At 38.7% G+C, this 21,790-nt stretch overlaps 1 long non-coding RNA gene across 2 annotated transcripts in view; it reads left to right on the top strand.

Moving 5' to 3' along the window:
• LOC105476227 (uncharacterized) overlaps positions 1–21,790 on the top strand; it is a 73,391-nt gene that overhangs the window by 12,270 nt on the left and 39,331 nt on the right. For both annotated transcript variants that reach the window (XR_011610370.1, XR_983970.3), the window contains exon 3: positions 4,258–4,396. This is a non-coding gene — a long non-coding RNA (uncharacterized lncRNA). The remainder of the gene's footprint in view (positions 1–4,257; positions 4,397–21,790) is intronic.

Below are 21,790 nucleotides of genomic sequence, written 5' to 3'. Positions count from 1 at the left end.
AATTGGCAAACATTAAGCAAATTAATTACACCAAGTGCTGTTGAGCATGTAAGGAAACAGGAATTCTCATACATACACTTCAGGAGGCTTTGTAAATTAGGAAAACCTGTTTTGGAAGGCAATTTGGAAATACAGGAGTCAGGGAAGTAGAGTATACCTATCAATATGACTTGGCTCCTTACTTCTCAGTATGTACCCTGGAGAAACTCGCCCACATGCACAAGTGACATATGCAAGAGTGATCATTGAAGCCCTGGGATAATAGAGATTCAAGGGAGATGGTCTGACTGTCCATCCACATGGAATGGCTAAAATTTTCTTATTCAAACAATGATATAATATAGATAGGAAGTAAAATATAAGAAAATCTATATCAGTGTGAATACATTTCAAAACAAAATGTTGAGTTAAAGAGCATTGTCAATAATTGCATAATAGTAATAACAGTGGTAATTAATGAAAATTATTACTAATAGCATAAATATCATTTACAAAAATTTAAAGACATGGCATAGTGTTTAAAAAATTGTGAGTGTATATGTATATAGAAACATGAAATTTTAAAATGTTCATGGGAGAGATATACATCAACTTCAGGAAAATGGTTACCTCTAGATTGGGGAGGCAAAATATAGTAGAACAGACCTTTAGTTATTTCTGTAATACTTTAATTCTTAAAACTAAAAGAGAGACATCTGAGAAAATACAGAAAAAATGTTATTATCTTTCAATCTTTGTAGGGATTGCTTGACTATTATCTTATTTTTTGCAGTTTTATATATGTTTGGAATATTTCTTCATTCTTAGTTTTTTAATAAATGATAGCTGGAGAGGTAGAGGAAATGAGTCTAGAGAATTTGATCAGAGAATTTGTCTCCTGGTTGATCTCATCAAGATCTCTAACTTTAAGCAGCATCTGTGTATGGACTCTGTCTCCCCTGAGAGGTAGGCTGATATGTACATACTTCTATTCCACATCTCCATCTGGATATCCAATGGATCTTCCAAACTTAGCCTAACAAGTTTTTGATTCCCCACTCTTGCTCCCAACAAAACTTGCTCCTCTTTGTTTCCTCACCTGCGTAACCAATCCCACTCTCCACCCAATTTCCCCGGCCCCAACTTTAGGTTGTATTCATAATTCATGTCTCTCTCTCTCTCTCTCTCTCTCTCTCTCTCACACACACACACACACACACACACACACACACACACATATCTCTGCTGTTAGCAAGTCATTTTGATGTTAGCTCAAAATATAAATCTTATGGCCAGGTTCACTGGCTCATGCCTGTAATGCCAGCACTTCAAGAGGCCAAGGTGGGAGGATTGTTTGAGGTTAGTAGTTTGAGACCAACCTGGGCAAAGTAATGAGGACCCCATTTCTATAAAATATTTTTTAAAATTACCTGGGCATGATGGTGTGTGCCTGCATTCCTAGCTACTTGGGAAGCTGAGACAGTAGGATTGCTTGAGCCAAGAAATTTGAGGTTATAGTGAGATGATCATTCCACTATACTCTAGCCTGTCTCAAAAAATCTGTGTCTATGTTTCTATATCTATCTGTCTATACCTATTTATATATCTCCAGAATCTACCATTTCCCACCACTTCAACTGTTGCCATCTTAGTCCAAGCCACTGTCTTCTCTTCCTTGCTCTGTGGCAATGGATGTTTCTTTTGTTTCTCGTTCTAACTCTATAGTTCAACAATAGCACTGGTATCTTTTAAAATGTAAATCACAGCCGGGCGCGGTGGATCACGCCTGTAATCCTAGCATTTTGGGAGGCTGAGGCAGGCAGTTCACGAGCTTAGGAGATCGAGACCATCCTGGCTAACACAGTGAAACCCCGTCTCCACTAAAAATACACACACACACAAAATTAGTCCTGCGTGGTGGCATGCACCTGTTGTCCCAGCTACTTGGGAGGCCGAGGCAGGAGAATTGCTTGAACCTGGGAGGTGGAGCTTGCAGTGAGCCGAGATTGTGTCACTGCACTCCAGCCTGGGTGACAAAGCAAGACTCCATCTCAAAAAAAAAAAAAAAAAAAAAAGTGAATCACATCATGCCACCATCCTGGTCAAACTCACGAAAGAAACAAAATACAGGTTCCTTTCTGTGGTCTCCATAAAGCCAAAGGAATTTTTATATTTTATAGAATCTCAAATAATATTTGTTGGATAAATAAATGAATGGGAGAAAACATTACTGAAGGAATAAGGAACTTGAATTGGTGCAAGATCATGGGCACAAGTGGAGGAGCCAGCATTTAACAGTAGGTGAAATATCACTCCAGCATAACAAGAGAAATGCTGGAGGAGATGGTTGAGGCTTTGGTGGAAGGAAGTAAAGGATTTCCTGCTTGATGGGTTTTATTTCCTCAGTGAAGTGTGAGGCCACGCCAGCAACTGCCAGGATGTGTGGCATGTAGGATATATGTAAGAAGAGAGGAGAAAGCATGCGTCAAAGAACACAAAATCAAAATTTCTGCCAAAGTAGGATTTTCAACATGTTTACTGCCTATTATGGCTTAGTATTTATGAATTTAGTATTAATCCAGTCATCCCCATCAAACCATTTTCTTGTAATATTTAACTGCTTGAGTGCAGGCACAGAAAAGATGGAAAGTTAGTTCTGATGAGCTGGAGTTTTTACTGGAGTAGAAGAGAGAAAGGAGGGAGGGAATAGTAGATAATGATTGTATCTAATGATGGATCATAAAATCTAAACTGGGCAAAGAGTACAGTGAACATAGGAGGGAGGTTAGGAATAGAGAGAACTGATGGTGTTCATGGATTGGAGATTTAGATGTGATATGAACTGCAGCAGAGTGAGAATTAGATACAGGAATACTTGGTATAAAGATTACAAAGGTGAAACACCAGTGTGATATTGACAAATGTATGTTTGATATTTGTTTTTTGTTTTATTTTGTTTTGTTTTGTTTTTTGAGACGGAGTCTCGCTCTGTCACCCCGGCTGCAGTGCAGTGACCAGATCTCAGCTCACTGCAAGCTCCACCTCCCGGGTTTTTACGCCATTCTCCTGCCTCAGCCTCCTGAGTAGCTGGGACTACAGGTGCCTGCCACCTCGCCCGGCTAGTTTTTTTGTATTTTTTTAGTAGAGACAGGGTTTCACTGTGTTAGCCAGGATGGTCTCGATCTCCTGACCTCGTGATCTGCCCGTCTCGGCCTCCCAAAGTGCTGGGATTACAGGCTTGAGCCACCGCCCGGCCTGTTTGATATTTGACCCAATTTCCTGGCATACAATTCCTAAAATCCTTGGAATCTTGAAAGTGCTGTCTTTTGTGTTTGCTAGTGATTGATTGATAGTTTCAGGATGGGGCTGGTCACCAGAACGACCAACGCAGACTAATGCTTACACCAGGATGAGAGGGCTGGGACTTTCAGTTCTACTCCCCAGACTCCAGGGAAGAGAGAGAAGCTAAAGGTTAAGTTGATCACCAATGGCCAATGGTTTAATAAATCATGCCTAGGAAATGAAGCCTCCACAAAATCCCAAAAGTTCTAGATTCTGAGAGCTTCTGGAGGTTCCTGGAGGGTGGTGGGCCCGAGGAGGGTGTGGAAGTGCTTCACCCCTTCTCCCTACCTCACTCTGTGTGTTTCTTCATCTCTACCCTTTGTAATAGCCTTTGTAATAAACTGGTAAACATAATTGTCTCTCTGAGTTCTATGAGCTGATCTAGCAAATTGATGAAATCTAAAGAAGGGGTTGTGGGAGCCCTAACTTGAAGCCAGTGTCAGAAGTCAGAAGTCCCTGAGGCCCAGACTTCAGACTGGTGTCTGATGGAGAGTGGGGCAGTCTTGTGGGACTGAGCCTTCAGCAGGTGGGATCTGACACTGTTGCCAGGTAAATAATGTCAGAATTGACTTGGACTACACCAACTGGTGTCTGCTGCAGAACTGACTGGTGTATGGGGAAACCCCATCCTTCACATTTGGTCACAGAAGCTTTCTGTGTTGATTGTTGAGTAAGAGACTAGAAGAAGCATTGTGAGTCTGAGCGTGAGTTTCTTCTTCAGAACTGGCAGTCAGGGGACTGATTGGCTGATTGTAGGAAAGGTCATTGAAACAGAGGGGATTAGGGTATTGAGCTATATTAAAGAACAATTGAAAATGTTGAATGTTAAAGAAAAAAAGTCCAGTCTTCAGAAAGACAGAGAAGGTTACTAAAAAGCAATCAGGAAGGGGCAATGCCATTAACATAAAGGTTTGTTTGTTTATTCATTTGTTTCAGGAGGAAATGGGGAAGGGAGACATCTAGAAATGTCACTAAAGACAAAAGATCATACTCACCCTATTTTCCGCATGAAGGAATACAGTCTCACAAATAAACCATCGCTTTTTGAGATGTGGCAGAGAAACAGCATTCTCAGGTAATCATGATGCAATGTATATATATATATTAAATTATCACATGCACATCTTAAATATATACAATTTTTGTCAATTAAATATTTTTAAAATAAATAAGAGATTTTGTTCTGTTTGTTCTGGTATTACCCAGTACAAAAACTATTACTTTTGTCAATGCTTCCATAACTTGGGACAAAGTTTCTTATTTGTTCACTATATTCTCTCTAGTGTTACTTCACCTTTTGAGGATCAAAACCAAAATAGCCTGATATGGTTTTACTAGCTGTAAAAATGCATTTTTCCTTTGGTATTTGATACTTGCAAAAATAAGAGTTAATAAAGCAGCAAGATATCTGCCTATTGTTGTGTTTAGGGAAATAAAAAACTAATCAGCTATTTAAAAAAATTCAGAATGCTAGCCTTTGGTATCCCCTACTGTTTGATTTTGGGCAAATCATTTAACATGTTTGTTCTGAATTTTTAACCTGTAACGTAAGCTGGACCGTATGATCTCCAAGCATCTACCTAGGTCTAGAGTCCTATTTCTTTGTATTTATCCTATTTACCACATTGCCTTCTGTATTTTACCAGTTTTCAATTATTTTGGAATTATATCTGCTATTTGCTAAAAATGAACTTTAAATAACTGAGATCCATGTGGTTTTCTTCTGCTTCCCAAAAGACGAAATTGGTGGAAATACAGTAATCTCTACAGATAACTCTTGGTTAGCCACACTAATAGAACTTAGCATCATCGATGAGAATTCAAATATTAAGTAATAAAAAAAGTTTATATTTGAGTTTGGACTACACCTTGATTTACTTATTTTGCAGGTATACTTTCTGAATTACACCATTATAAACTAAGCATTATAAATTAAATATTCACATTCTCTAGGTAATTATCAGCTGAGAGGTATGAGGATGAAGAGTTCTGAACTTTCTAATAGAAGAAGAAAGACCAGACTGTAATTAAATAATTTAAAAATGCATAATATGTCACAACAATAATAACAGTAATACTAGTCAACAAATGAATCCGTTGGATAATGGAAAGTTAACTAAATAAACTTGTCTCTGTTTGCCATCCCCAACTTGAAATAACCTAGGGCACAAATATCTTAGCACAGTACCTGGCACAAAACAGCTCAATAAATATTGATTTTTCTCTTTTTTTCTTGATTATTAATACAGGTTCCTTTTTTATTTTCTTAATTTATATGAAGGTCACTTCTTCTCTATTGATTTGAATTCTTGTAGAACAAAGAGATTACAAATACAAAAAGAAAATGTTGAAACCTTGTTCTAAAGGAGAGCTTAATGTGACAATAAGAACAGTTTCCCTTGCAGTAAAAATACTGTTAGGAAGTGTGTGGACTCAAAATTCGCATCAAACCTATTTATTTTGCAGATATGGGGTAAATTTCCCCGTTAGTCACTAAGATAGGCATATAAGTCACCATGACAATAATTATTATAAGCAACCAGTCTTCAAATGGATAGTTTGAACATAATACAATATACTTTAACAAATGGGATTTTAACACTCTCTAGGTATTTTCTCTGCTGTGTGAAATGCACTGTGTGAAATCTCTTTGTTCAGCTCAGACAGGTCGTTTGTCAAATTCCTCCTCATTATTAAAAATGTATTCAGTGGCATTTAATGAGTACATATGGATTCAGAAATGATCACAAATCAAAATTTCAAAAGTCATATTTTTATCTGCACTCTCCAAGGCTATGAATATGTAGCAGGCCCTTAATGTGGACTATTGTTAGTGCTCAAACAGGATCTGATTCTTATCACTGAGATTTTATAGCCCTCCTTTTTCAAGTAAGGAAGTTACAGAACCCAAAGAGATAGAGTGAGTGTCTGTGAAAGAAACCCCGAGAATGGGGATTCTAACCTCAAATTGCAGTCCCCATTCAACTATTCTTTCATTTAATGACTTTGTAATTAATATTTGCTAATTTATTATTTTGTTTAGAAACTGTTTATGAAGTGTTTGCAAATAAATTATGCTCTGTAAGTACTACAGTATTAATAGTAACAATAATTATTGTGTGAATAAGTGTAATTTGAAATAGAATTCTTGGATTCCCATTTTGAAGCGTTGCTTTTTCTCTTTGCACAGTCAGAAGAGTACATCACAAAATTAGGCAGTGGGAAAATTCCCTTTTCAAAACCATACAGAGAGAGAGGCCTTACAGATTTTACCTAAACCGAAAAGATCGATGGTAATAAGGCTTACTATTTATCATAGCAGAATATTTCACAGAACTAAGAACAAAGGCAGTTTATGAAAATCTCACTTATTTGGTCCAGGTTCTATTCCAAGAATACCTTTAAAATGTGGTTCACTAAAGGATAAAAATATTTGCAGGAGTGGATACAGCTGTCACCTAAAACTACACATAAACATGAAAGGAATGTAGGCAGGATTTTAAACCAAAGACACTCACCCTAGTCTGGTCCATAAAAACTCTCCTCACAGCTCTTCTTGCTCTTTTGCCTTCTGCTGACTTGTTGCAGTTGGATACAGAGACTGGAAGCTACAGTTCAAGGTGATAGAGCCCAAAAAAGGTAGAGCTGGGATCCTCCAACCATTGTTTGAATGACAGCTGCTTGCTTGAAAATTTATGTGAGCAAGATATGTACTTCTACTTGAGTGTGTGTATGTTTGTATAAATATATGTAGACACACATATTTACATATATACACACGTGTGTTTTTATATATGTGTGTGTGTGTGTGTATATATATGGTCTTAGTCCTTTTTGTGCTGCTATAAGATAATAATTGAGATTGGGTAATTTAAAAGAACAAGAATTTATTTCTTACAGTTCTAGTGGCTGAGAAGTCCAAGGTTGAGGGGCCGATATCTAGTGAGGGCTTTCTTGCTGCATCATCTGATGGCAGTCGGTAGAAGGGCAAAAAAGCATACTTGTGGGAGAGAAAGGATGCCAAACTCATTTTTTTTTAAATTAGGAACTTACTCCTGTGATAACGTACTCCTGGAACAATGGCATTAATCCATTCATAAGGATTCCTTGTGACATAATTACCTCTTAAAGGCCCCGCCTCTCAACAGCCTTGCATTGGGGATTAAGTTTCCACACGTGAACTTTGGGGAACACATTCAAACCTTAATATGTATCCATACAGTATATATAAATAATGTATATAAATAATTTGTAACTATATATTGAGTACTACGTAAGTATATCAATGCAAATTATATATACATATAATATATTAAGTTATGTATTATATAATTATATATAACTTAAATCATAACATAATCATATATACATAATAGTTTAGTTCTCAGAGTGACTGCTTTCATTATGTGTAATATACAGTACCATATCATATAATTATATATAATCCTTATACACATTATATGTTATATTTATATATGTGGTCATGCTACATAAAGATATTTCAATCAATAATGGACCACATGTATGACAGTAGTTGTATAAGATTATAATGGAGCATATAGAGAAACCCGATATTGTCATTGCAGATCAAGTAGGGGAAATTATTGGTATTTAGTAATGGTGCTGGGATGTTTGGTTTTCCGTATTTAAAAAAATGTATATATAAATATATGTACCATCTGGGCTTGTGTAAGTGCACTCTATGATGTTGCACAACAATGAAATCACTTAACAGTGCGATTTCCCAGAATGTATCCCCATCGTTAGGTCGTGTTATGATCATGTGCCTGACTGTATATAATCATAAAAATAGCAAGTATGAGAACTACATTAGGATCAAACTTCCAGAATTACAGTGCAAGGTCAGAATGAGCCAGCAACGTGACCACCTTGATGCCAAATACTGAGCATTTATCTAGTGCTTTTACCTCCTCATTGACAAAGGACAGGATTGGTGCTGCCATCAAGATGACACTATAGCCTGCAGATGGAGATCATGTGCCAATAACAACATAGACAGGAGCATCACAGGGCAAGGAATATGGCAGGTGTTGACAGCTGTCTCTCAAGTTACTTCTTTGTAATCATTTGCAGGTGACAAATACAGGCAGCTACAGCCCAAGGCTCGCTGCTGAGCTGCTTCCAGCCCTTGCTAAACTAGGGTAGCATTACAGGCTACCTCCAGTTCTACAGACTTTGCCACTAAAAGCCCTGTCAATACCAGATATACACTGGGCTTGTACAGGCTATGTTCACCTCTGTAACTCTTCTGTGTTTAACAGCAGGGCAGCTAACTTCATCATCCTTCACTGGATTTTCCTTTTCGGCTTACATCTCCAAGAAGATTCTAGTCCTGTAATATCTTTCTTTTTCCCTCTATTTACTACAGGGCTATGTCTAAATGTGATTAGATTTACTCCATGCCAGTGCTTCTTGGGTCTAAAGTCACAAACTGCTAACAGGTAGATCTGAGAGATGCTCAACAATTCTGCCTTCCTATTTTGCCTTTCTATTTCTCTCGCAAGTCAATGCAGTGTAAGTTGAAACCAATTTCTTTCTTTCTCAGACAGACACTGCAGCCATTACATTGGGGGTTAAATGGTTTTCACTCTCCTAAAATGGTTAAGATGCCTGTGTTATTGGGTTACTTCAGCTCCCTGTGATCCACATCCTGTTGCCAGCGAAGGTCACCAAGATTTTGGAAGCAGAGTAATGAAGTCTTAGGGGCCCTGGTTTTATTTAAGTAGTGTCAGCACATCATTGGTGGTGAAAAACCTACAAGGTGTGATACCTCTTCTGGATTCTCAGAGCCCAAGCTGAGACTACAGGAGTTCACAGTAGAAGTTTATTTTCCACTCGAAATGTAGTTTCTATTCTTAGGTTTACATCCAAAGACACAGAAGATCAAGGCTTCCAATGGCCCTTCAGAATGCTGTAGTAACGTCGACCCTAGTGACCTGAGATTGTTGATGTATGAGACTCTTTTCCCCTATTCTTCAGCATGTTAGGGAAGAAGATTTTCAAAACTTTTCTGTGTAGCCTGTCTATATGTCCATACTGAAATTCAAGGCATTCCCCATAATGTCTAACTCCAATCCTTCCTTTTAAGTCTCTCTGCCTTCCTTTCCTCCTCTCCGTTATTCAGCAATAGTGAGGCAGTCCGCTCAACAATGCCCTATGCAAATCTATTCCCTGCTTCCCTAGAAAAAAAAATGCTACAATTTGAAACATCACACATTTTACGTGTAAAATATCCCATCTTCATAATTTTAATCTTTTTTTTTTTGGTCTTGTATCACCAATATTGAAGTACAACTAAGGAGAATTAGAGATTTGGAGCGTGGGCTACACGTTACTGGCTTTTGCTGAACTTTTGGGACAGAGAGAGTGCAGGATGTCTTCAGCTCAAGTTATGCAATGATACTGAGCTCCATGCTCGGATACAGGAAACAGAGGAAAGGATAGCTACCCAGAAACCAAGAACAGTCTTCGGGTTAGGTGGATTCCTTAGGGACACAGCTGCTAAGTAGGAGAAAAATAGCACAAACCAAGTCTTCTAATTCTTTGGCCTGTTCTCCAGTCCTCATTCACAGAGGAAGTGGCAAGGATCCAAGGAACAGCTTTTGCTAATTATTAGGCATTTTCACTCAGGCTGTGTTCATTTTGCCAGGGTGATATAACTAAGTGTATGATTTTATTCTTGCTTATTTATCTAGGTTACTTGTTAGCTCTTCATTTCCTTACTGTTTCCTAGTTTGGATTCCAAAACACCTTTCTAATGCCACTTCCTTGCTTACTAAGCTTCATTGACTCTCTATTGCTTATAAAATAAAATTGCATGCACAATTAACTATAATACAGTAAGCTAATAATAGCATGTATTGAGCCCTTTTTAAGTAAGCTGTGCTGTGTGCCTTCTGTGTATGACACCTAAATGTCACAACTACCTTGCAGGGTAACTATTTTATTCCCATTCCACAGATGAGGGTTCCGAGGCACTGAGAGGCAAGAGGCTTACTCACTGTCAAAGAGCTCCTAAATGGTAAAGCCAGAATTTAAACTCAGATTCTTTTGAATCCAAAGTCATTACCCTCATATTAAAGTATGTCATTGTGCTCATTGGTCAGTACATTCATTTACTTAATTGACATTAATGACACTTGTATCAACAAAATATTATGGGAAGGCAAAAAAGGGAGCAATTAAATCAGAGACATTTAGAAGGGCGAAAACTTTAAGAATAAATAGAACTGAGTCAAGTGCTGAAAGTGCATGTAAGGTGTGGACTGGCTTTTGGAAGACGGTTTTTCTAGGATAGTGAGCATGAAAAAATAAATAATCAGTCCACAGAAAATAGAAAAAAAAAAAACAACCCACTTAAACCTTATGACAAATGTTTCTTTCTTCGATTCAGCCCAACTCTACTGAGTTTCAAAATAAATGTATGATTCAATTTAATGTCCTTTGCAAAAAAGCATGTTGGTTTGGGAAGATGACGATGCATATATTATGTTAGAAATGTATAGTTTCCTAAAGAGGCATTTCTTTATAAGACAATGGGTCTTACAAGACTACAGGAAAGGACATACATCTGGGGAATTGTCAGAGATGTCACCTGATTCTTCCTTTCACTGGACTCTTCTAGTAGATGAAGCATACTAAACATTTTTTTTTTTTTTTTTTGAGACGGAGTCTTGCTCTGTCGCCCAGGCTGGAGTGCAGTGGCTGGATCTCAGCTCACTGCAAGCTCCGCCACCCAGGTTCATGCCATTCTCCTGCCTCAGCCTCCCGAGTAGCTGGGACTACAGGTGCCCGTCACCTCGCCCGGCTAGTTTTTTGTATTTTTTAGTAGAGGTGGGGTTTCACCATGTTAGCCAGGATGGTCTCGATCTCCTGACCTTGTGATCCACCCGTCTCGGCCTCCCAAAGTGCTGGGATTACAGGCTTGAGCCACCGCGCCCAGCCGCATACTAAACATTTTGAGTGGGTACTGTTGGAAGGGAGAAAGGCCCCTGATGAGAATCACGTGGACAGGAATCTCCTTTGTCAGTGAGCCCCTGGCATTACATGACCATGGCCATCTTACACTCATCATGGGCCACTTCTTAGGTCTTCGTATGCCCACTGCCCCCATATAACTTGCCTTTGAAAGTGTCTATTTTGTGTGAGAACTGGGAAGTGGAGACGTGAGTTTCACGTAGTGTGTTCATTTGCAGAGGCAGTGAGTGATGCTTCATTCTGAAACAAACGTGTGAGTGAAAAACAACCAATCCACTCAGACTAAACCTATCTTCCAGCGTCCCTCCTGAACCTAAAACAAACAGTCGACTCAGACACAAAACAGATGCACATTATCCTGTCAAATTCTGCTCTCCTTAACTCAATTTAGCATGGTGACTGCAATCTTTTTTTCTTTTCTGTGTTGGTTGTCATTCTACCTGGGACTGCTGAGAAATAAAGTTTATTCTTTCCCACAACTCATATATGTCCAAATATGAAATTTTCATGATTTTATTCTCTTCTCTTACGCTTCCACTTCCAACACACACATCAAATCATGTGAGGTGAGCTGGGGGCAATTGCTCTTAGTGCACTGAGCCAATGGACACATATTTTACGTTCCATTTTAAGTCCTACTTAAAATTGCTTCCTTAGGATAAGGTTGGTCTTTTCTGATATATATATATTTTTTTTACTTTTTTAATATATTATTTTTAGAAACTCGGAAGGCACAAGATGATCCTTGAGAGATTCTCTTAACATTATTTACTCTATTTCAGAGAAATGGCTGGGAAAATATACTTCACAGTTGTACACGATCATTCAACTTGCAATGAAATACTTGTTGAATCTATTGGACTAGATAAATGTGAAAGCCAAAAGAACACACCAAAAACTGTACACTCCTATTATTTCTCCTTTTTCACCGTGGTTTCACCAATTCAGAAAGCAGACCGTAGCTTTGGCGGTTGGAGCTCTTGAAACTGCTAAGTAATAGATAAGGGATAAGTTGAAGCCGTCTCTCTGCCTCTCATTTCCTTAGACTCCATATGTTTAATAGCTCCTGCAAAGCTTTCCATTGTACAGACTCTTAATGCAGCTGTCGTAAGTGCAGCCATAAGAATTTCCTCTGATAAGAATGATCACAGAAAGCAAAATACCTGTTTTCCCGTTCTCATGCATTTACTTACTATGTAGGTAACCTTCAGCAAATCATGTGTTTTTTTTTTTTTTTTTTTTTTTTTTTCCTGGGCTTTCTGTATCCTCAGCTTGAAAAAGAAGACCAGATGCTCTTTGGGGCTCTCCAAGCTCTAATCTTATGATCACAGTCTCTGGTGGGGTGATATCCACTATCAACATCAACTTGAATGAGTCTTTTCTCCATCTAAGAAAAAGCAAACTAAGAGAGCTTGAAAACTGCATATAATAATATCATAAAATTCACAGGCTGAAATTGCAGGGTCCAACATTGTTAGGTAGATGATAGGAGAAGTCCATGATTTAGAAGCGGAAGCAAGAGATTTAGAAGTAGAAGCTGCTCCCAGTCTCTCATCCATCCACCCAGAGACATTGTAACGATCATTTACCTAGGCAGCCCAATGTTTCAGTTTCCTCCTCAGTTCCTGTTTATGTAGAAACTAAGGTTTTGGAGTTATCCTAATGTTTTATTTTATTTGTTTTGTTTTATTTTGGCCTAGCATCTCAGGGCTTCAGAGGCAGATAATTGTATATGTTCAGGCCAAAACTGGAGAGTGTCACTATTTCCCTTCCTTTTCTATGAAATTTCCTGTCCTAGATTTTTAACTCTTTATCCTTTTTTCCCTTTGTATGTCTCAAGTTACACATTTTGGTCTGGCCATGGCTTTCCACCTGCCCGCTCTATAGCTCTTAAGAGTGGCCCCACATGTTCTGTCCCAGATTCATTACTGAAGGGACTCTGCCGCAGGAAGGCATGTGGCCTCAGGTACTCCTTAGTGCTAAATTTAACTTTATGCTTGCTATCTCCATACGCCATTTCCCTTCGCTGTTTGTGCCTGCGTTTTCCTCATATGAAATGGAGATAATAACACTTGCCTTCTGCAGCCCACCAGGGTGTTATGAGGATTAATTAAAGTTCTTTGAAGATGACAAGTCCTGAGCATAGTTATTATTAGCTAAGCAACCTGCCTGTTTTAATATTAAGGGTCTTGAGGAAGGGCAGATGAGCTCCTTTAAGCATAACCCTCACTCCCATTTTTCCCATATTACTTTTTGCCAGCTCCAGCATGCAGAGAACCTGAGGGTGTTCTTTGCAAAATGTGCTTTTTCAATAGGATTAAACTGCATAAATAATTGAAAAGTGGCAATGCGCCTGAAGAGTGGAGAGCACCTTCTCATTACTTCCTGCCTTCCCAGCCACCTCCGTGGAACCCTAAGAGCCCTCTAGTTTCCTAAGGCGAACTGCAGAGGCCGGTGTGAATTAATTCTTGGCATATACATACCATTTTGTTCACTTCAAAATATTTTACAAAATATACATTTTTAAAAAACCCATACATTAGGCTCATTGATTCTCACTTCCATGATGGAAAAACTGAGGTATAAATATATGAACCCATTTGCCTAAAGACACAGAGGGAAAACAAAGGCAAAAGCCTCATTCTTAAACTCATGGATTATTAGGTTCAAAGATCCAAGTAGTTTAAATAATGGCATTTTGAAATTTAGACTTGCCCATCTCTGGCCTTAGTTCTACTCTTTAGAGTAGCACCAGTTTGCTGGCTTTTCAGCCCTGGAAGTAATGAAAACCTAAAAGGCGGCTGTCAGGCTTCTGGCTGTTCCTCATAATGGTATGTCTTCTCATTATCAGGTAGAACATTCCTCTTTCGTGTGTCCATTCTATTCACTGTTCTATAAAATCTCACCTCTTCTCTCTGAGTCTTCTTAAAGTGTGATGCTCACAATATATACTGAGTACTCTAGATACAGTCAGACTAGCATGGAGCAAAATGAGATTTTACCTCCCTTATTCCAGACTCTGTTCTATCTTACACAATGACACATCATACTCATGACTCCTATTACATTTAACATCAGCTAACATTGCCACATCATTTTCACCTCCTGCTAGCCAAGGAATTTTTTCTTTATCGTTTACTGATTCAATTGATTTTTACCTATATGCAAGACTTCACATGTATAGATAATTATTTAGCATTCTAGTCTTCCCTTGTTTTTCTCAGCTTGATTAAATCGTTATCAACTCTGACTTTCATGCAGCCTGTGAGCTCACTCTTTTTACCAGCAGTGGTAATGATGATCCCTTTATTTCCTTTATTGCCTTTGCAGATTGTCTAGTCTGCAAAGGAAGACAACTCAGGAAAAATAAAAGCAAGACAGAAGCAGAAGGAATGGAAGTTAGGAAGTGAATAAAATGTAGAGAGGATAGTGATAGTGGAGAGAAAGACAATTTAAAGTTTTCTCATTTCCTAACATACCTTTCTAAAGATGTGAACATTGCAAAAGAGGAAGAATTTCCTTTTTCCCAGAGCACACAGTAGGAGCATGACTAAGATGAGATGAAATGTGCAAATATTGAATTTTGCAGACATTTTCTCTAACTTGTTATAACTTCATTTTCCCTGTGCCATTTCACCTTCATGTTGCTCATCAGGATTCCTGAAAGGATCTCAGTAACTTGAAGCAAAAAGTTTCTGAATGGATCCTATAGGAGAATCATACTTCCTTTTTTATTCCTGGGAGTCCTTTTCGATGCGGATGCTTTTCTGTTATTTTCCGTGGATCTGGATGGCAGTGTCACCTACTCTCAGGCTATTAGTTTCCTGACTACTGAGCTTTCTTTGGCTATTATAAGTTCACCCCTCTATCCTCATTTGGAAATGAAGGGATTGTCTACAGGGATTGTCTTTCATTTCTATTTTTATTAAAAAAAAATTTAATGCATTGCCATTTTACCCTCTTGCCTGCAATGATTGCAGAAAGAACCAAACAGCAGCCAAGAAGAGTCCTAAGTAATCCTTAGAGAAATAAGTGAAGTCATGATTGGATAATCTGCAACCAACAATTATTATCTGGGTTACAGTCTTTTTGAGTGTACCTTCATGCCAGCGTGGGGCGGTATAAATAGACATGTGCTCTGGGAGAAGGAAGAACGAAGCCCAGAGAGAGAAAACAAAGTAGAAGGTAAAGAGTTTCCTGTGAAGAGTCAAAGCTTTAAAAAAATTAAAGCTGTAACACCACAAAGATTGCCTTTTGAATTGTATAAGTGAGATTCTCATCTCTGAAATCCAGTTTAGGTTAATGGCCTGAGGAGACTCTTGGCTTCATCCTTCCACAAATGTATAAATTAGATTTGAATGGTGCTTGCCGGAGGCTCTCCGCCCATCTCGGAGAAAAGGCATGATGCCATTTTTTTCCTTAAATAAACAATAATAATTTAGCAATATAATTTAAAATCTATTAGCAATAATAATTGTTGATAGTAAAATAATGTAAGTCATATTAAAATAATTTAAACCAGTAAAATAGGAATACCAATCATTTACTTCTTTCCTTCTTATTTGATTGTGGATTCAGAGAAAATGGTGCCAGTGATGTAAGTTTCCATCAAACAATATGCCAGTCGGGGGAGATGAATTAACTGGGCAGATTTCACCGCTACCCCCACTCTCTACTCCTTTCTCCTCATACCCATCTCTTTGGTACACAAATGCTGACCTTGCCATTAAATATCTTACAGTTGTTAATCCCTGCTGCCTTTAACCTCTAAGTGACATTTCCATTTCCTGCTTAGATACCCAAGGAGCATTCTATTGGCAGTGAAACCTGGTTAGAAATATGTAGCCAGGCAAGGGGAGGTGGGGGGAACAGACAGGCCTGTCTCCGGTGCATCTCGTGGTGTTATAGCTTGTTTGTAAGCCTGGGACTGCTGCCTGGGAAGCAGAATTTTCATCAAAGTTTAGGGATACAAGGTCCTCACTTTTTCTCCTGAGGAGGATTTTTTTTCCTACCTTAAGGATTTTCAGAAGGCTAATTTAAGCCCTAGAAGAAAAAAAAATAAGCTAGAGATTGCAGGAAGTAAAAAGGAAACATTGGTGGGATAAAGCACAAAGAATTTCATAGTAAAAGGACAGCCTATAAAGGGATGAGCCTGGCTTTCTTACTTGGATTATGGAAAACTGTCTTATTATTCACCCAGTACCATGTGTTCCTGTGTGTCTATCCATGAGTGTCTGTGTATGTGCACACAAATGAGTTAGTGTGAGAACAAGATAAAAAATGAGAGACAGAATTAACTAGGGATAGCAGGCTTCTTCTTAAGCTCTAATCTTTAAATGAAAAAATACATAAATGTTTGGCACAGTTCCTACCCATGATCATACGATCCATACGATGCATGCGGTTGCCTCTTCACAGGGTGACAGCCAATATTATCTTAGAGTACTTGGTAGGATCATGGAAAACCCTAAGGGCCTTCATGGTAAAAACAAAACCAAACAATATGCGCACACACACACACACACACACACACACACACACACACACACACAATGAGAATAAATTAAAAAGTAAAGTAAAAACAAATGTTCTCCCAAAGGTTTACAGACACTATTAAAAGCTCTTCATCATCATTTTTAATTGATATGATCTTACCACATAAAAAGATGGATAGGTCTTAATCTTCTTCTTAAATAGCATTTCCTGGTTATAAAGGGGTTACCTAAGTCAATGTGACACTGGAGAAAGCTTCAGGAAAATACCACAGGGCTATTGGTGAAGAGGTGTGAAGTACTGTTGTGCAGCACCCCTATTGACTTCTGTAGAGATGGGACCATACTCGAGAGGCTAAAAAAGAGACCAGAGCTAGCGAACAAGACAAAGGTTTATTGAGGGGACTTACATATAAAGCAATCCATTGGCAGCAGGCTGGATAGGAGAACCACAATCCCTTATGAAAAACATAGTATTAGAAATACCACTTGACCCAGCAATCCCATTACTGGGTATTTACCCTAAGGATTATAAATTATGCTACTATAAAGACACATGCACACGTATGTTTATTGTGGCACTATCCACAACAGCAAAGACTTGGAACCAACCCAAATGTCCATCAATAATAGGCTGGATAACGAAAATGTGGCACATATACACCATGGAATACTATGCAGCCACAAAAAAGGATGAGTTCATGTCCTTTGCAGGGACGTGGATGAAGCTGGAAGCCATCATTCTCAGCAAAATATCACAAGGACAGAAAACTAAACACTGCATGTTCTCACTCATAAGTGGGAGTTGAACAATGAGAACATGTGGACACAGGGAGGGGAACATCACACACCAAGGCCTGTTGGGGGGTTGGGGACTGGGGGAAGGATAGAGTTAGGAGAAATACCTAATGTAAAAAATGAGTTGATGGGTGCAGCAAACCAACATGGCATATATATACTTATGTAACAAACCTGCACGTTGTGTACATGTAGCCTAGAACTTAAAGTATAATAATAATTAAAAAAGAAATAAAAATAAAAAAATATTAACATCATAAAAAAATTCAGTTATATAGCATTTTCGCTTAGCACCCTCCCCCTAGCAAACTCCACCTGACAACCATCCCAAAACAAAGGGACTCCAACCCGTGCGACCTACATACCATGGGATGGGATGGGCATTCAGATGTTTCTCACAGATAAGGAATGAATCTTCAGGCTGGCCACTCCTAGATTCCTTAGCTAGGAACCAACAACACACTCTTCTTAGACCATAGGGTCATTCTCAGGTTATGCTTAAGTTAAGATATTGCTGTCAGGTATGTCTGCCATACAAGTACCCCCCACGGCCTCCAAGTAATAAGAGGGAAGGACTTTGGCTTGGAGAGATTGGTTCAAGTAAATTGTGTTGTTTTGTAGATGGTGATGAAAATTTTTAATCATTGTTAGTGGATCTCCTTTGTTTTCATGAGCCAGTGAATCCTAATGAATTTTAGTCATTATTAACTCATTCTATGGTATGACTATAAACAATAATTTTACAGAAGAAATAGTTGTCGATAATCTTTAATATCTTGGAGACTACAAAAGGGATTTAAAAATGATCACAGAAATTCCCATTCATCTCAGAAGGTCCCCAAATTGGGCTATGTTTTGATACGTGGTGCTGTTGAGTGCATAGTTCCACACAGAATTTTGTTTGTTTGTTTGTTTTTGAGACAGAGTCCCTCTCTGTTACCCATGCTGGACTACAATGGCGCAATCTCAGCTCACCAGCGCGATCTTGGTTCAGTGCAAACTCCACCTCTCAGGTTTGAGCGATTCTCGTGCCTCAGCCTCCCAAGTAGCTGGGATTACAGGCGTGTGCTACTACGCCTGGAAAATTTTTGTATTTTTAGTAGAGACAGGGTTTTGTCTTGTTGTCCCGGCTGGTCTCAAACTACTGACCGCGGGTGATCCACTAGCCTCTGACTCCCAAAGTGCTGAGATTACAGGCATGAGGCACCCAGCCCAGGTTCCACCCAGAATTTTAAAGCAGTAAGTTAAAACTCTGTCTTTCTTCCACCTTTCTACTGTCATCGAGATCAAACCGAGTCTCAGACATGATTAAACATTATCTTTGCAGTCCAGTCTTTGGCAACATGTCTTGGCTTCAATTTTAACTTCCCATGATTGGTTATAATTAAGGTTTTTCTGTTCTCCGTTTCCAAAGTTGCAAATTGAGAGACAATATTGGTCTATACTTACATAAATAAGGCAGAAAAAAATAACTGGCTAGAGAAGCTACAATGATAAGCGAATTCCCCAACTTTAACTTAGGTCATCTCTCCAGCTCGACTACCTTTCTAGATAAATCAAATCAAATTTGACAATGAGATTAGCAGAGCTTGAACTTTCTTTCCTTGTCAGTAGCAGTGGTTGTACTCAGGAGCAGTATCTAATCTTTATTAACTTGCGTTTTCCAGAAAAGTAAGTCTGTGTCACATCAAGAAAGGTGAACAGGAATATCCATGCTAGTAATCTTGCATGCTACAGGGCCAACCACATCAATCATGGTACCTTATAAGACAGGGTGATTAATGTCCCCAAATCCTTTTAAGAAGAAAAGCCTTCTTGGAAAGTCAGTCCTCATAATTTACATCTAGAGTTTAGAAAATTACATGCGTAACTTAATGCACAGGAGGATTTGACCAAAATCTGAAGACCCAGGACTGGATGTTTAGACACCTTAGCCTTTTCAAACCTCAAGGCAATTTTCAGTAGACCTGTAAAAACCGTTTTCTTTCCCTGAAGGGGTTCATCCAGGAAACTGAAAGAATTAAAATGAGTGCTCTGCGCAAATAAATCAATCTTATTAATGAATTCCATGGGCTTTTCTCATCCTAGTAACTTGTCAACAAATAAATAGTTACCCAAAGATTTCTGTTGGCTGTCATTATTTCAGGGGTTGCAATAATCAACAGTTCTTTAATGAGTAAGATCTTAGGTAATTTCTCTAGTAATTCTTTAAACGTATACCTTAGTAAACATGATTCCATGTGCATAAAATGCTCTAATTTTTTTAGCTCCTGCTCTGGCACTGACTTATCTATCTAGCAAATTATTATTTAAAAATAAAATGATTTTCTCATTATCTGTTCTGCAAAGCTTCCCTGACACCTTCATTTTCTCAATAGACATTCTTCTCTCCTCCCTATTTCCTCTTCATATTGTTGTATTTACTACATTGCCTTGTGATTTCATCTGGTCATTTAGTTATTCATTCTGTAAATACATATTGAGTACTTACTGTCTACTGGGTACTGTTCCACTCAGTGAGATGAAACAGCATCTGAGATAGGTTAGGTCTGAGAACTCAGGAGTTTTCTTTCTAAGAGAGGAAAGATAGATTAGTTTACATGATTTTCTTTATCTGAATCTTTTTTCACAGTGACTTTACATAAATGGTGCACAGTACATATTGGTGGGGCTGAGTTTAATGTTAATTAATTGATTGGTTAATTATTTAATGTCTGTGTAATATTATGTCACCTGGATGACCTGAATGCTTACTTTTGAGGCTTTGCCCTGGTAATATACAGTCAGTCTTCTGTAGCTGTCTCATCTGTGCTCTGAAGTCCTATCTGTCTCGGCTAAGACCCGACTTTCCATTCTGCTCTGAGTATTAATCATGAATCTTTTCTTGAGTGTCTGCTTCATTTGTCACCCTGCTCAGAACTATTCTCTGGACACTTTCTTGGCCAGAGCCCATGTTTCTTCCATTGCCTACTACAGCCCACTGTTTTCTGTTTGGCGTGAGCTGCTGTTGTCGTGTTGCCCCCAAATTCTAAGCTGTTGATCTCTCCAGGGACCTCTATCTTGGTACTAATATCTCCCAGGCTGTACCGACAGCTCTCCTGAGGCTACTAAGAACACAGCGGGAATGGCCTGACTTAGACAGCATTCTCTGGTGAACCTCTGTCCTCACTGTGGTGGTTTGGTGGCCACAGGCAGAGTGTTGTAGGGCTGCCCCAGGGCTCCCACTGCTGCCAGTTCAGGCTACTGTTGCTCTTCCCACCCCTGACCCCCAATTTAGAAGACAACTTTCTTTCCTCTATTTTGCCTTCAGAAAGAGACTCTTCAGTACATTTGCTTGGGCCCTGACATTTACACTTTTCAGATACAAAGCTGTTCCTTCCCTAAGGCACACACAGAACACAAGGAGGGCTGAGTCTGGGTGGAATTTAACAAAAGCCACCATATTGTGATTTGAAACATTGCACTATTTTATTCTTCTGCCTGGCTTTCAAGTCCATCTATTTTGCCTGACTCATTTCCCTGTGATAGATTTCCTCACAGATGCCCTGAACTCCCAATAGGGGCCCACAATTTTACCAAGCATACACTTAAGCCCTAAGTGCATGCATGGTTCAGAATGTCCTCATCAGGACATTCCTATCCTAGCTTCCATGTGAGTCAAAGGATGCATAAAAACAATGCTGAGGACTGGCAAACAAAAATGTCATTTACTTTCACATGGTAATTGCTGCCTACCTGGGAGCCCCACTGAATGTTTTACATAAGGAGGATAAATTAGGTTTCATACAAAGTTACAATTCTTCCTCAGAAATTATTAACAACATAGATTTTGAAGTTATTCTTAGTTTACCAGCCTTTTGATCCACATCGTCTTTTTTTTTTAACCAGAACAAATCTTTGAAATATGTATCAGTTACCTCATTTTTACTTTTGAGTTACTGAAATTTAGATTATTTAAGTGAAAGTAGCAAACAACACTGAAATTCTGACTCAAAACCCCGTGGTATGCCACTATTCCATAGTAATAGTTTATATCTTTAGCCTGTAACTTATATATTAGGGATTATACCCACTGCCTTCACCTAAATTAAGGGCCCCAGAGGAGCTGAGAAATACATTATTTGATTTTGTGAGTCTTCTAGGTCTCTAGGTTAGCAAAGCAATCTTTGCTTCTTCAGAAA

Source organism: Macaca nemestrina, chromosome 12 (genome assembly GCF_043159975.1).
Source record: "Macaca nemestrina isolate mMacNem1 chromosome 12, mMacNem.hap1, whole genome shotgun sequence".
Taxonomy (NCBI): Eukaryota; Metazoa; Chordata; class Mammalia; order Primates; family Cercopithecidae; genus Macaca; species Macaca nemestrina.
This window is presented reverse-complemented; position numbering and strand designations above follow the sequence as displayed.